At 39.1% G+C, this 16,462-nt stretch overlaps 1 long non-coding RNA gene across 1 annotated transcript; it reads right to left on the bottom strand.

Annotated features, from left to right (window-relative positions):
- Nucleotides 1–1,448: 1,448 nt before the first annotated feature.
- On the bottom strand, nt 1,449–13,325 carry LOC119469242. Its single transcript, XR_005198052.1, has 3 exons — nt 13,184–13,325; nt 11,106–11,113; nt 1,449–1,506 (listed from the first exon to the last, which is right to left on the bottom strand). It is a non-coding gene; the product is annotated as an uncharacterized LOC119469242 (long non-coding RNA).
- Between the last annotated feature and the right edge of the window lie 3,137 nt (nt 13,326–16,462).

Raw genomic sequence — 16,462 nt, 5'->3', positions numbered from 1 at the left:
CTTCTCACTAGAAAGGGAACAAAACTGGACAGAGAATGAGTTTGATGAATTGACAGAAGTAGGCTTCAGAAACGGGGTAAAAACAAACTCCTCTGAGTTAAAGGAGCATGTTCTAACCCAATGTAAGGAAGTTAAGAATCTTGAAAAAAAGGTTAAAGAAATTGCTAACTAGGAAAAAAACAGTTTAAAAAACAACATAGATGAGCTAATGGAGCTGAAAAACACAGCATGAGAACTGTGAGAAGCATACACGATTATCAATAGCCAAATCTATCAAGCAGAAGAAAAGATATCAATGACTGAAGATCAACTTAGTGAAATAAAGCGTGAAGACAGGATTAGAGCAAAAAGAATGAAAAAGAACAAACAAAGTCTCCAAAAAATATGGGACTATGTGAAGAGAACAAACATAGATTTGATTGCTGTACATGAAAGTGATGAGGAGAATGGAACCAGGTTGGAAAACACACTTCAAGGTATTATGCAGAAGAACTTCCCCAACCTAGCAAGACTGGCCAACATTAAAATTCAGGAAATACCGAGAACACCACAGAGATACTCCTCGAGAAGAGCAACCTGAAGACACATAATTGTCAAATTCATTGAGGTTAAAATAAAGGAAAAATGTTAAGGGCAGCCAGAGAGAAAGGTCAGGTCACCAACAAAGGGAGGCCCATCAGACTAACAATGGGTCTGTGGAGAAGCCCTACAAACTAGACGAGAGTGGAGGCCAATATTCAACATTCTTTGAAAAAAAGAATTTCATAATCAAAACTAAGCTTCATAAAGGAAAAAGAAATAAAATCCTTTACACACAAGAAAATACTGAGATTTTGTCACCATCAGGCCTGCCTTACAAGAGCTCCTGAAGAAAGCACTAAATATGGAAAGAAAAAACCAGTACCAGCCACTGCAAAAACATACCAAATTGTAAAGACCATCGACACTATAAAGAAATTGCAACAACTAACAAGCAAAATAACCAGCTTGCATCATAATGACAGGATCAGATTCACACATAACAACATTAACCTTAAATATAAATGAGCTAAATGCCTCAATTACAAGACACAGACTGGTAAAAAAGAGTCAAGACCCATTGGTGTGCTGTATTCAGGAGACCCATCTCACATGCAAAGACACACTTAGGCTCAAAATAAAAGGATGGAGGAATATTTACCAAGCAAATAAAAAGAAAAAAAAAAAAAGCATGGATTGCAATCCTAGTCTTTGATAAAACAAACTTTAAACCAACAAATATAAAAAAAGACAAAGAAGGGCACTACATAATAGTAAAGGGATCGATGCAACAAGAAGAACTAACTATCCTAAATATATATGCAACAAATAAAGGAGCACCCAGATTCACATAGCAAGCTCTAAGAAACCTACAAAAAGACTTAGACTCCCACACAATAATACTGTGTGTCTTTAACGCCCCATTGTCAATATTAGACAGATCAATGATACAGAAAATTAACAAGGATATGCAGGACTTGAACTCAGCTCTGGACCAAGCAGACGTAATACACATCTGCAGAACTCTCCACCCCAAATTAACAGAATATACTTTCTTCTCAGCACCACATCACACTTATTCTAAAATTGATCACATAATTAAAAGTAAAACACTCCTCAGCAAATGGAAAAGAACAGAAATCATAACAAATAGTCTCTCAGGCCACAGTACAATCAAATTAGAACTGGGGATTTAAAAACTCACTCAAGGCTGGGCGCAGTGGCTCACACCTGTAATCCCCACACTTCGGGTGGAAGGCCAAGATGGGAAGATCATGGGGCCAGCAGTTTGAGACAAGCCTGGCCAATATGGTGAAAATCCACCTCTAATAAAAAAAAAAAAAAAAAAAAAAAAAAAGGAGAGAGAGAGAGAGAGAGAGAGAGAAACTCACTCAAAACCATACAACTACATGGAAACTGAACAACCTGCTCCTGAATGATTACTGGGCAAATAATGAAATTAAGGAAGAAATAGATCAGTTTTTGAAACCAGTAAGAACAAAGACACAATGTACCAGAGTCTCTTGGACAAAGCTAATGCAGTGTTAACAGGAAAATTCATAAAACTAGATGCCCACAGGAGAAAGCAGGAAAGATCTGAAATTTACACCCTAACATCAAAATTAAAAGAACTAGAGAAGTAAGAGCAAACAAATTCAAAAGCTAGCAAAAGACAAGAAATAAGATCAGAGAAGAACTGAAGGAGATAGAGAAATGAAAAACCCATCCAGAAAAATCAATGAGAGATTAGGGAAGATGGCCGACTAGGAACAGCTCAGGATTGCAGCTCCCAATGAAAGTGCAGAGAGTGATTGTACGCCGCATTTCCAGACGGATTTTTGTTGCCCACAGACCAGGAGATTCCCAGGCAGAGGAGCCCCATGGATTGCCAGCGTGGCTGTTTCAGCCGGTGTGGCTGTTTTGACCCACGTGGCTGCTTTGCCTGCGCCCTGGCACGGCGGTTCTCCATACAAAAGACACTGGTCTGGGTGCCCTCTTAGCTGGCGATTGGAGCCCTGAGATGGCAGAGTCGCCCATTCATCTGAAATAGTGAGCCAGGTCAGAAGATTCCTAGACAAAAAAACCAGCAGGAATCTCAGCGCTGCTGCTGGCTTAGTGAGTCATGGCACGGAGATCCCGGCACCTTTTCAACAGGCAACTGGAACACTGGGAGAGAGTCGACCATTCAAGAACAACAACAACAAAAGTCTCTGAGTCAGGGAATCACCTGATTGGTCCCACCCCCCCAACAACAACAACAAAAAAACAGTAATTGAAAACGCTCTGGGTTGAGAGTTTCACAACAGGCGCAGCTGAACCCGGGATGTTCAGGCTCTGTGGGGGAGGAGCGTCCACCATTACTGAGACACTCCACCACTACAGAGGCAGTCTGACCATTGCTGAGGCAGCCCGCCATTGCTGAGGCAAACCACTGTTGCCGAGGCAACCTGCCACTACAGAGAGAGTCCACCATAACAGAGGCGGGCCACAATCACCAAGGCAGTTATAACTACACCCATATAAATGGGACTGCAGGGAAGATCACATGACAGCTGGGCGGAGCCCACAGCAGCTCAGCAAAGCCTCTGCAGGCAGACAGCGACTAGGCTGCCTCCTCGCTGGGCAGGGCAGCCCTGAAAGAAAAGAAAAAAGGCAGCAGCACAATGGAAACTCATAAATAAAGCCCTAACTCCCTGGGACAGAGCACCTGGGGAAAAAAAAAGGGGGGGGGAGTTTATGAGTTCTGTTGCAGCAGACCTAAACGTACCTGCCCAGCAACTCTGAATGAAGAATGGAGCTCATAGCTCAGGACTTGAGCTCCTATAAAGGACAGACTGTCTCTTCAAGCAGCTCCCTGACACCTGTATATCCAAAGAGTCACCTCATAAAGGAGAGAACAGACTGACATTTGGCGGGCATCTTTCTGGGACAAAGATAGCAGAAGAGGAAACTGGCAGCAACCCTTACTGTTCTGCAGCTGCTGCAGGTGATCCTCCGGCAAGCAGGGCCTGGAGTGGACCTCAGCAGTCCTACAGCAGATGGGTCAGAGTGTTAGAAGGAAAGCTAAGAAAAAGAAGTAACTTCAGCATCCACGAACTGGAAGTTCACTCAGAGACCCAATCTGAAAGTCAGTAACTACAAAGACAACAGGTGGATAAACCCACAAAGATGGAAAGAAACCAGCGCAAAAAGGATGAAAACACCCGAAACCAGAACACCTCTCCTCCTAAAAGGGATCACAACTCCTCAGCAGCAAGGGAACAAGGCTGGATGGAGAAGGAGTGTGATGAAATGACAGAATCAGACTTCAGAAGGTGGGTAATAAGAAACGACAGTGAGCTCAGAGAACATGTTCTAACCCAATGCAAATAAACTAAGAACATTGAAAAAAGATTTGACGACATGCTAACGAGAATGGACAAAATAGAAAGGAATATAAGTGAATTGATGGAGCTGAAAAACACAACACGAGAACTTCGAGAAGCATGAACAAGTTTCAACAGCCAAATTGACCAAGCAGAAGAAAGGCTATCAGAGGTTGAAGTCAACTCAATGAAATAAAATGAGAAAGCAAGAATAGAGAAAAAAGGATAAAAAGGAATGAACAAAGTCTCCAAGAAATGTGGGACTATGTGAAAAGACCTAATCTATGTTTGATAGGTGTACCTGAATGTGACCAAGCTCCAATGAGCTTGAATGAATCCAAGCTGGAAAATACTCTTCAGGATATTATCCAGGAAAACTTCCCCAACCTAGCAAGGCAGGCCAATATTCAAGTCCAGGAAATACAGAGAACTCCACAAAGATATTCCTCAAGAAGAGCAGCCCCAAGGCACATAATCATCAGATTCACCAGGGTTGAAATGAAGGAGAAAATGCTAAGGGCAGCCAGAGAGAAAGGTTGGGTTACCCACAAAGGGAAGCCCATCAGGCTCACAGCAGATCTCTCAGCAGAAACCCTACAAGCCGGAAGAGAGTGGGGGCCAATATTCAACAACCTTAAAGCAAAGAATTTTCAACCCAGAATCTCCTATCCAGCCAAACTAAGCTTCCTAAGTGAAGGAAAAATAAAATCCTTTGCAAACAAGCAAGTACTCAGAGATTTCATCACCACCAGACCTGCTTTACAAGAGCTCCTGAAAGAGGCTCCAGACATATAAAGGGACAGCCAGTACCAGCCACTCCAAAAACATACCAAATGGTAAAGAGCATCACACAATCAAGAATCTGCATCAACTAACGAACAAAACAGCCAGCTAGCATCAAAATGGCAGTATCAAATTCACACATAACAATATTATCCCTAAATGTAAATGGACTAAATGCCCCAATCAAAAGACACAGACTGGCAAATTGGATAAAAAGCCAAAACCCATGAATGTGCTGTATCCAGGAAACCCATCTCATATGCAAGGATACACAAAGGCAAACTGACATAAGAGCAGAAAATCAAACACCGCATGTTCTCACTCACAGGCGTGTGTTGAACAATGAGAACACATGGACACAGGGAGGGGAGCACCACACACTGGGGTCTGTTGGGGGGAAATGGGGGAGGGACGGGGGGGTGGGGAGGTCAGGAGAGATAGCATGGGGAGAAATGCCAGGTATAGGTGAAGGGGAGGAAGGCAGCAAATCACACTGCTATGCGTGTAGCTATGGAACAATCTTGCATGTTCTTCACATGTACCCCAAAACCTAAAATGCAATTTAAAAAAAAAGAAAAATCAATGAATCCAGGAGCTGGTTTTTTGAAAAGATTAACAAAATAGACAGACTGCTAGCCAGAGTAATAAAGAGAAAAGAGAGAAGAATCAAATAGACACATTAAAAAATAATAAAGGAGCTATAAATATTGATCCCATGGAAATAAAAACTACCATCAGAGAATACTATAAACACCTCTGTGAAATAAAGTAGGAAATCTAGACGAAATGGATAAGCCCTACCAAGACTAAACCAGGAAGAAGTCGAATTCCTGAATAGACCAATAATTTCTGAAATTGAGGCAGTAATGAATAGCCTACCAACCAAAATAAGTCCAAGACCAGACAGATTTACACTCGAATTCTACCAGAGGTACAAAGAGGAGCTGGTACCCTTCCTTCTGAAACTATTCTAAACAATAAAAAAAGATGGACTCTTTCCTAACTCATTTTATGAGGCCAACATCATCCTGATATCAAAACCTGGCAGAGACACAACAACAACAAAAAAATTTCAGGCCAATATCCCTGGTGAACATCAAAACAAAAATCCTCAATAAACTACTGGCAAAGTGAATTCAGCAGCACGCCAAAAAGCTTATCCACCATGATCAAGTTGGCTTCATCCTTATGAGGCAAGCCTGGTTCAATAAACACAAATTAACAAACACAATTCATAACATAAAAAGAACCAATAGAAAAAAAAAACCGTGATTATCTCAAAAGTAAAAAAAAGGACTTTGATAAAATTCAACACACTTCCATGCTAAAAACTCTCAATAAACTAGGTATTGATGGAACTTATCTCAAAATAATAAGAGCTATTTATGACTAACGCACATCCAATATCATATTGAATAGGCAAAAGCTGGAAGCATTTCCTTTGAAAACTGGAACAAGACAAGGATGCCTTCACTCACCACTCATATTGAATATATTACTGGAATTCCTGATGTGGGCAATCAGGCAAGAGAAAGAAATAAAGGGTATTCAAATAGAAAGAGAGGAAGTCAAATTGTCTCTCTTTGCAGATGACATGATTGTATATTTAGAAAACCCCATTCTGTAAGCCCCAAATCTCCTTAAGTATATAAGCAACTTCCACAAAGCCTCAGGATACAAAATCAATGTGCAAAAATCACAAGCAATCCTGTACACCAATAAAAGACAGAGAGCCAAATCATGGGTGAACTTCCATTCACAATTGCTACAAAGAGACGAAAATACCTAGGAATACAACTAACAAGAGATGTGAAGGACCTCTTCAAGGAGAACTACAAACTACTGCTCAAGAAAATAAGAAAGGACACAGACAAATGGAAAAACGTTCCATACTAATGGATAGGAAAAATCAATGTCGTGAAAATGGCCATACTGCCCAAAGTAATTTATAGATTCAATGCTATCCTCATCAAGCTACCACTGACTTTCTTCACAGAAGTAGAAAACACTACTTTAAATTTCATATGAAACCAAAAACAACCCATATAGCCAAGACAATTCTAAGCAAAAAGAATAAAGCTGGAAGTATCATGCCACCTAACTTCAAATTATACTACAAGACTACAGTAACCAAAGCAGCATGGCAATGGTATGAAAACAGATATACAGACCAATGGAGCAGAACAGAGGCCTCAGATATAACACCACACATCTACAACCATCTGATCTTTGAGAAACCTAACAAAAACAAGCAATAAAAAATGCATTCCCTATTCAATAAATTGTGTTAGGAAAACTGGCTAGCCATATGCAGAAAACTGCAACTGGACCCCTTCCTTATACCTTATAAATAAGACTTTTAAAAATATTATAACTACTAATTTAACTAATGACAAATATTATAATAAATTAAAAGGAAAGTATTAATAAATGAAAAAAATATATGGGTGATTCAAACAATAATTTTTTGATTAGCTTGATTTTTAAAAATGCTTTCCCTTCCCTATAACCTCAACCCCTGCTATCCCTCTTTTAGTCTCCCACCCCCCGACAGTCCCCAGCATGTGATGTTCCACTCCCTGTGTCCATGCATTCTCATTGTTCAAAACCCACTTATGAATGAAAACATGTACTGTTTGCTTTTCTGTTCTTGTGTCAGTTTGCCGAGAATTATGGTGTCTAGCTTTATCCATGTCCCTGCAAAGGACATGAACTCATCCTCTTTTATGACTGCATAATATTCGATGGTGTATATGTGCCACATTTTCTTTATCCAGTCTATCATTGATAGGCATTTGAGTTGGTTCCAAGTCTTTGCTACTATGAACAGTTCCACAATAAACATACATGTGCATGTGTCTTTATAATAGAATGATTTATAACCCTTTGGGTATATACCCAGTAACGGGATTTCTGGGTCAAACAGTATTTCTATTTCTATATCCTTGGTTTTCCTTGACTTGCAGTTGCATTACTCCAATCTCAGCCTCCATCTTCATATCACCTTCCCCTCCTTGTTTATTATTATTATTATTATACATTAAGCTCTGGGATACATTTGCAGAATGTGCCAGTTTGTTACATAGGTATATGCATGCCATGGTGGTTTGCTGCACCCATCAACCCATCATCTACATTAGATATTTCTCCTAATGCTATCCCTCCCCTAGTCCCTTAACCTCTGACAAGCCCCAGTGTGTGATACTCCCCTCCCTGTGTCTATGTTTTCTTGTTGTTCAACTCCAACTTATGAGTGAAAATATTTTGAATTTGGTTTTCTATTCCTGTGTTAGATAGCTGGGAATGATGATTTCCAGCTTCATTCATGTCTGCAAAGGACATGAATTCATCCTTTTTTATGGCTGTATAGTATTCCATGATTTATATGTGCCACATTTTCATTATCCAGTCTATCTTTGATGGGCATTTGGGTTGGTTCCAAGTCTTTGCTATTATAAACCATGCTGAAATAAACATACATGTGCATTTATATTAGAGTGATTTATAATTCAGTAAAGCCAGTTATGGGATTGCTGGTTCAAATGGTATTTCTGGTTCTAGATCCTTGAGGAATCACCACGCTGTCTTCCCCAATGGTTGAACTAATTTACACTCCCAGCAACAGTAGAAAAGCATTTCTATTTCTTTTTTTTTTTCCCTATGATCAGTTGACGTCATTCCTATTTCTTTACATCTTCTCCAGCATCTGTTGCTTCCTGAATTTTTAGTGATCGCTATTCTAACTGGCATGAGATGGTATCTCATTGTGGTTTTGATTTGCATTTCTCTAATGACCAGTGATGGTGAGCTTCTTTTCTTGTTTGTTGCTTGCATAAATGTCTTCTTTTGAAAAGTGTCTGTTCATATCCTTTGCCCACTTTTTGATGGGTTCTTTTCTCTTTGTAAATTTGTTGTTCTTTGTAGACTCTTGATGTTAGCTCTCTGACAGATGGATAGATTGAAAATAATGTTCTCCCGTTTTGTAATTTACCTTCTCACTATGATGATAGTTTCTTTTGCTGTTCAGAAGCTTTTTAGTTTAATTAGATCCCATTTGTTAGCCAATCAGGTTTTAGTTTAGATTGTGAGGTCTGGCTCCAGCAAACGGAGATCAGACACAGCAGTAAGGACAACCCCAAATGCATAAGGAATAAATTTGTCTGTTTTCCTTTATTCATTGTACTCTCAGGGCAAGATGGCTAGTGGGAGTACGCTTCTGCAGTCCAGGAAGTAAAAATTACATTGCCGAAAGATCATTTGTCTTAGTGCAAATTTTCTTTGTGGCACCAAGCACCTATTTCCAACACTAAGTAAGAAAAATCAGAGATCAAAATTTATAAAATCAGAGATGAAAACAGAGAAATTTCTACAGATACTGAAGAAATTTAAAGGATCATTGGAGGTTCTTAGGGGCAGCTATGCACCAAGAAATTGGAAAACCTAGAAAAAAATGGACAAATTTCTAGACATGTATAACTTAAAAAGATGGAAACATTATGAAATCCAAAACTCAACAAATCAATAACAAATAATGAGATCAAAGTAATAATACAAAGTCTTTCAAAAAAGGAAAACCCAGGACCTGACAACTACTCTGTTGAATTTTACTGAATATTTTAAAAAGAACGAATACAAATCCTAGTGAAACTATTCTGAAAAATACAGAAGAAAATACTTACAAATTCATCCTATGAGGCCCAAACCAAATAAGGCCATGTTGTGATACCAAAGCCAGACAAAGACACATCAAGAAAACTACAAGGCAATATCTCTGATGACCAATAATGCAAATATCATTAACAAAATACAATAAACTGGAATTCAAACATCATGATCAAGTGGGATTTGTCCCAGGGATGCAAAGACAGTTCAACTTAGAAAGTTCATTCAGTGTTATATATCATATCAACAGAATAAAGGGCAAAAAGAATAGTCATTCCAATTGATGCTGAATAAGCAATTGAAAAAAATTCAACCCTCCCTCATGATAAAAACACTAAAATAACTGAAGATAGAAGAAACATACCTCAACATAGGAAAAGCCATATTTGACAGACAAATAGCTAGTATCATACTTAATGGGGAAAAACTAAAAGCCTTTCCTCTAAGATCTGATACAAGACAATGATGCCTACTTTTACCTCAGTTGTTCAACGTAGTACTGGAAGTCTTTTCTAAAGCAATCATACAAGAGAAAGAAACAAAAGGCATCTGAATTGGAAAGAAAGAGGTCAAATTATACTTCTTTGTTGAAAATATAATCTTATCTGAAGACTCCACCAAAAAACTATGGAACAAATAAAAAGATTTAGTAAAATTGCAGAATATAAAATCAGCATACAAAAGTCAGTAGAATTTCTAAATGACAGCAGCAAACAATGTGAAACTGGTACCCTATCTCTTGTCATATACAAAACTGAATTCAAATGCATTAATGCCTATGACTTCAAACTATAAAGCCACTAAAATAAAATAACAGAGAAATCCCAGAATATTGTACTGGGAAAAGATTTCTGGAGTAATAGCCTACCAGTAGAGATAACCAAATGAAATATGAACAAATAGGATCACAACAAGCTAGAAAGCTTCTGCATAGCAAAGGTAACAATCAACAAAGTAAAGAGACAACCCACACAATGGGAAAAACTATATGAAAATTAAACAATTTACTCCTGAATAACTCATGGATGAACAATGTAATTAAGGCAGAAATTAAAAATTAGGAAGGGATCCAAGATGGCCAAATAGGAATATCTCTGGAGTGCAGCTCCCAGTGAGAATGCAGAGGGTGAGTCATCACCGCATTTTCAAACGAGTTTTTACTGCCCAGAGACCAGGACATTCCCGGGCAGAAAAGCGCCACAAGTCTCCAGCACAGCTGTTTGAGCCAGTGCAGTGGGTCTCCGAACAAAAACTCACACAAATCTGAGTGGCAGTTTCAACTGGTGCCTGGAATTTCTGGGAGACAGAGCTGCCCATTCAACTGAAAAAAAGGGGGCTGAAACAGGAAGTCAGGTGATCTGGCTCAGCAGGTCCCACCTCCACAAAGACCAGCAATCTGAAACCCTCTGGATTGAGAGTTTCACAGAAAGTACAGCTGGACCCGAGGAGATCCAGTTCTGTGGGGAAAAGAGCGTCCACCATTACCGAGGCAGTCCACCACGACAGAGGCAGTCTGTCATTACCGAGGCAGTCTGCTGTTACCGAGGCAGTCCATGATTACTGAGGCAGTCTGCCATTACCGAGGCAGACCACCATTACTGAGGCAGACTGCCATTACTCAGGAAATTCTAACTATACCTCTATAAACAAAACTGCAAGGAAGTTCACACAGCAGCTGGGCAGAGACCACAGCAGCTCAGCAACACCTCTGCTGGCAGACTGTGACTAGGCTACCCCCTTGCTGGGCAGAGCATCTCTGAAAAAAGGCAGCAGCACATCAGGAACTTATAAATAAAGCGCCACCTTCCCAGGACAGAGCACCTAAGAAAAAAAGACAGTTATGAGTTCCACTGCAGCAGACTTAAACATACCTGCCTAGCATCTCTGAATGGAACAAGGAGCTCACAGCTCAGCACTTGCGCTCCTATAAGGGACAGACTGTATCCTCAAGCAGCTCCTCGACCCCTGTATATCTAAAGAGACACCTCATAAAGGGGAGCTCAGGCTGACATCTGGTGGGTATCTTTCTGGGACAAAGATAACAGAAGTTTGTCTTGGCAGCAACCCTTACTGTTCTGCAGCTGCTGCAGGTGATCCCCAGGCAAGCAGGGTCTGGAGTGGACCTCCAGCAGTCCTACTGCAGAGGGTCCTGATTGTTAGGAGGAAAACTAAAAAACTGAAAGAAATATCTTCATCATCAAAAAAAAGGAGGACCACTCAGAGACCACATCCGAGAGTCACCAACTACAAAGACCACAGGTAGATAAATCCACAAAGATGGAAAGAAACCAGCACAAAAAAGATGAAAACACCAGAAAACAGAATGCCTCTCCTCGTCCAAGGGATCACAGCTCCTCACCAGCAAGGGAACAAGGCTGGATGGAAAATGAGTCTGATGAATTGACAGAAACAGGCTTGAGAAAGCGGTTAATAACAAACTTCTCTGAGATAAAAGAACATGTTCTAACTCAATACGAAGAAACGAAGAACCTTGAAAAAAGGTTAGACGAAATGGTAAGGAGAATAAACAGCTTAGAGAAGAATATAAATGACTTGATGGAGCTGAAAAACACAACACGAGAACTTCGTGAAGCATACACAAGTTTCAATAGCTGAATCAACCAAGCAGAAGAAAGGATATCAGAGATTTAAGATAAACTCAATGAAATAAAATGAGAAGGCAAGATTAGGTAAAAAAAAGAGTAAACAGAAATGAACAAAGCCTGCAAGAAATATGGCATTATGTGAAAAGACCTAATCTACGTTTCATAGGTGTACCCAAATGTGATGGAGAAAATGAATCCAAGCTGGAAAATGTTCTTCAGAATATTATCAAGGAGAACTTCACCAACCTAGTAAGGCAGGCCAATATTCAAGTCCAGGAAATACAGAGAACACCACAAAGATATTCCTCAAGAAGAGCAACCCCAAGGTACATAACCCTCAGATTCACCAGGGTTGAAATGCAGGAAAAAACGCAGAGGGCAGCCAGAGAGAAACGTCAGGTTACCCACAAAGGGAAGCCCATCAGACTCACAGCAGATCTTTCAGCAGAAACCCTACAAGCCAGAAGAGAGAGGGGGATAATATTCAACATCCTTAAAGAGAAGAACTTTCAACCTAGAATTTCATATTCAGCTAAACTAAACTTCAAAAGCAAACGAGAAATAAAATCCTTTATGAAGAAGCAATTGCTCAGAGATTTCATCACCACCAGGCCTGCTTTACAAGAGGTCCTGAAAGAAGCACTAAACATAGAAAGGAACAACCAGTACCAGTCACTCCAAAAATGAAGAAACTGTGTCAACTGAAAGGCAAAACAGCGAGCTAGCATCAAGATGGCAGAATCAAATTTACATATAACAATATTAACCTTAAATGTAAATGGGCTAAATGCCCCATCAAAGGCACAGACTGGTAAATTGGATAAAAAGTCAAAACCTATCATTGTGCTGTATCCAGGAAACCTATCCCAAGTGCAAGGATACACATAGGCTCAAAATAAAGCGATGGAGAAAGATTTACCAAGCAAATGCAGAGTAAAAAAAAAGCAGGAGTTGCAATCCTAGTCTCTGATAAAATACACTTTAAACTAACAAAGATGAAAAGAGACAAAGAAGGACATTACATAATAGTAAAAGGAACAATGCAACAAGAAGAGCTAACAATCCTAAATATAAATGCACCCATTACAGGAGCACCCAGATACATAAAGCAGGTTCTTAGCAATGTAAAAAAGAGACTTAGACTCCCACACAATAATAGTGGGAGACTTTAACACTCCACTATCAATATTAGACACGTCAAGGGAGAAAATTAACAAGGATATCCAGGACTTGAATTCATATTTGGACCAAGCAAACCTAATAGACATTTACAGAACTCTCCACCCCAAATCCACAGAATATACATTCTTCAGAGCACCACATCACAGCTAGTCTAAAATTGACCACATCAATGGAAGTAAATCTACTCAGCAAATGCAAAAGAACATAAATCATTATAGTCTCTCAGACCACAGTGCAATCAAATTAGAACCCAGGATTAAGAAACTAACTCAGAACTGCACAACTTCATGGAAACTGAACAACTGGATCTTAAATGTTGACTGCATAAACAATGAAACGAAGGCAGAAATAGAGATGTTCTTCAAAACTAACGAGATTGAAGACACAACATACCAGAATGTCTGGGACACATTTAAAGCAGTGTCTAGAGGAAAATTTTTAACAATAAATTTCCACATGAGAAGAAAGGAAGATCAACACCCTATCATCAATATTGAAGGAGCTAGAGGAGCAAGATTATAAAAACTCAAAAGCTAGCAGAAGACAAGAAATACCAAAGATAAAAGCGGAGCTGAAGGAGATAGAAACACAAAGAAACCCTTCCAAAAAATCAATAAATCCAGAAGCTGGTTATTTGAAAAGATCAACAAAATAGACAGACCACTAGTCAGATTAACAAAAAATAAATGAGAGAAGAATTAAACACATGCAATAAAAAAAGATAAAGGGGATATCACCACAGATTCCACAGAAATAAAAAGCTTCATCAGAGATTACCACAAACAACTCTATGCACATAAACCAGTAAACCTGAAAGAAATGGATAAATTCCTGAACACTGTCACCCTCCCAAGACTAAACCAGGAAGAAGTAAAAACCCTGAATAGACCAAAAACAAGAGCTGAAGTTGAGGCAGGAATAAATATTCTATCACTCAAAGAAACCCCAGGTCCAGATGGGTTCACAGCCGAATTATATCTGATGTACAAAGTGGAGATGGTACCACTCCTTCTGAAATTATTCCAAACTATCCAAAAAAGAGGGAATCCTTCCCAAATCATTTTAAGAGACCAACATCATCCTGATACCAAAACCCGGCTGAGACTCAACAAGAAAAGAAAACTTCACGCCAATATCCATGATGAACACATATGCAAAGGTTTTCAATAAAATACTGGCAAACTGATTGCAACAGCACATCAAAAAGCTTATCGATAATGATCAAGTAGGCTTCATCCCGGGGATGCAAGGCTGGTTCAACTTACACAAGTCTGTAAACATAATTCACCACATAAACAGAACCAAAGACAAAAACCACATGATTATCTCAATAGATATAGAGAAGGCCTTCTACAAAATTCAACAGCCCTTTACGCTAAAAACCGTCAGGAAACTACGTATCAAAGAAAGGTATCTCAAAATAATAAAAGCTATGTGAAACAAATCCTCAGCCAATATAATACAGAATGGGCAAAAACTGGAAGCATTCCCTTTGAAATCTGGCACTAGCCAAGGATGCCTTCTCTCACCACTCCTATTCAATATGGTATTGGAAGTTCTAGCCAGAGTAATCAGGCAAGAAAAAGAAATAAATGTATTTAACTAGGAAAGGAGGTAGTCAAATTGCCTGTATTTGCAGATGACATGATTGTGTATTTAGAATACACCATCATCTCAGCCCCAAATCTCCTGAAACTGATAAGCAACTGCAGCAAAGTCTCAGGATGCAAAATCAAGGTGCAGAAATCACAAGCATTCCTATACACCAATAACAGACTTAAAGAAAGCCAAATCAAGAACAAACTGCCATTCACAATTGCTACAAAGACAATAAAATACCTAGGAGTACAACTGACAAGGAACGTAAAGGACCTCTTCAAGGAGAACTACAAACCACTGCTCAACAAAATAAGAGAGGACACAAAGATGGAAAAACATTCCATGCTCATGTTTAGGAAGAATCAATATTGTGAAAATGGCCATAGTGCCCAAAGTAATTTATAGATTCAACGATATCTCCATCAAGCTACCAATGACCTTCTTCACTGAACAGGAAAAAAACACCTTAAACTTCATATGGAACCAAAAGAGACCCCGCATAGCCAAGTTAATTCTAAGCAAAAAGAAGAAAGCTGGAGGCATCACGCTACCTGACTTTAAACTATGCTACAAGGCTACAGTAATCAAAACAGCATGATACTGGTACCAAAACAGAGATATAGACCAATGGATCAGAACAGAGGCCCCAGAGGCAACACACACATCTACAACCATCTGATCTTTGACAAAACTGACAAAAACAAGCAACGGGTAAAAGATTCCCTATTTAATAAATAGCATTTGGGAAACTGGCTAGCCATGTGCAGAAAGCAGAAACTGGACCCTTTCCTGACACCTTACACTAAAATTAACTCCAGATGGATTAAAGACATAAACATAATACCTAACACCATAAAAACCCTAGAAGAAAACTCTGGCAAAACTATTCAGGATGTAGGCATAGGCAAGGACTTCATGACTAAAATACCAAAAGCATTGAAAGTAAAAGCCAAAATAGACAAGTGGGATCTAATTAAACTCCAGAGTTTCTGCACAGCAAAAGAAACAATCATTATAGTGAACTACCAGCAAACAGAATAGGAAAAAATTTTTGCAATCTACCCATCTGACAAAGGGCTGATATCCAGAATCTATGAAGAGCTAAAACAGATTTACAAGAAAAAAACAAACAAGCCCATTCAAAGTGGGTGAAGGATATGAACAGGCGCTTTACAAAAGAAGACATATGTGAGGGCAACACACATAAGAAAAAATGCTCATCATCACTTCTAATTAGAAAAATGCAAATCAAAATTACATTGAGATATCATCTCATGCCAGTTAGAATGGTGAACATTAAAAAAATCTGTAGACAACAGATGCTGGAGAGGATGTGGAGAAATAGGAACACTTTTGCACTGTTGGTGGAAGTGTAAATTAGTTCAACCATTGTGGAAGACAGTGTGGCGATTTCTCAAGGACCTAGAAATACAAATTTCACTTGACCCAGCAATCCCATTACTGGGTATATATCCAAATGATTAAAAATCATTTTATTATAAAAAGTTTATCCACCATGATCAAATAGGATTCATCCCGGGGATGCAAGGATGCTTCAACATACACAAGTCTATAAATATAATGCATGATATAAACAGAACCAAAGACAAAAATCACATGATTATCTCAATTGATGAAGAGAAGGCCTTTGACAAAATTCAACAGCCCTTTATGCTAACAACCCTCAAAAAACTAGGTATTGATGAACGTATCTCAAAATAATAAAAGCTATTTACAACAAACCAA

Source organism: Cebus imitator, unplaced genomic scaffold (assembly GCF_001604975.1).
Source record: "Cebus imitator isolate Cc_AM_T3 unplaced genomic scaffold, Cebus_imitator-1.0 Scaffold608, whole genome shotgun sequence".
NCBI classification, from domain to species: Eukaryota; Metazoa; Chordata; class Mammalia; order Primates; family Cebidae; genus Cebus; species Cebus imitator.
The sequence above is the reverse complement of the archived record's forward strand: the minus strand, read 5'-3'. Positions and strand labels throughout refer to the sequence as shown.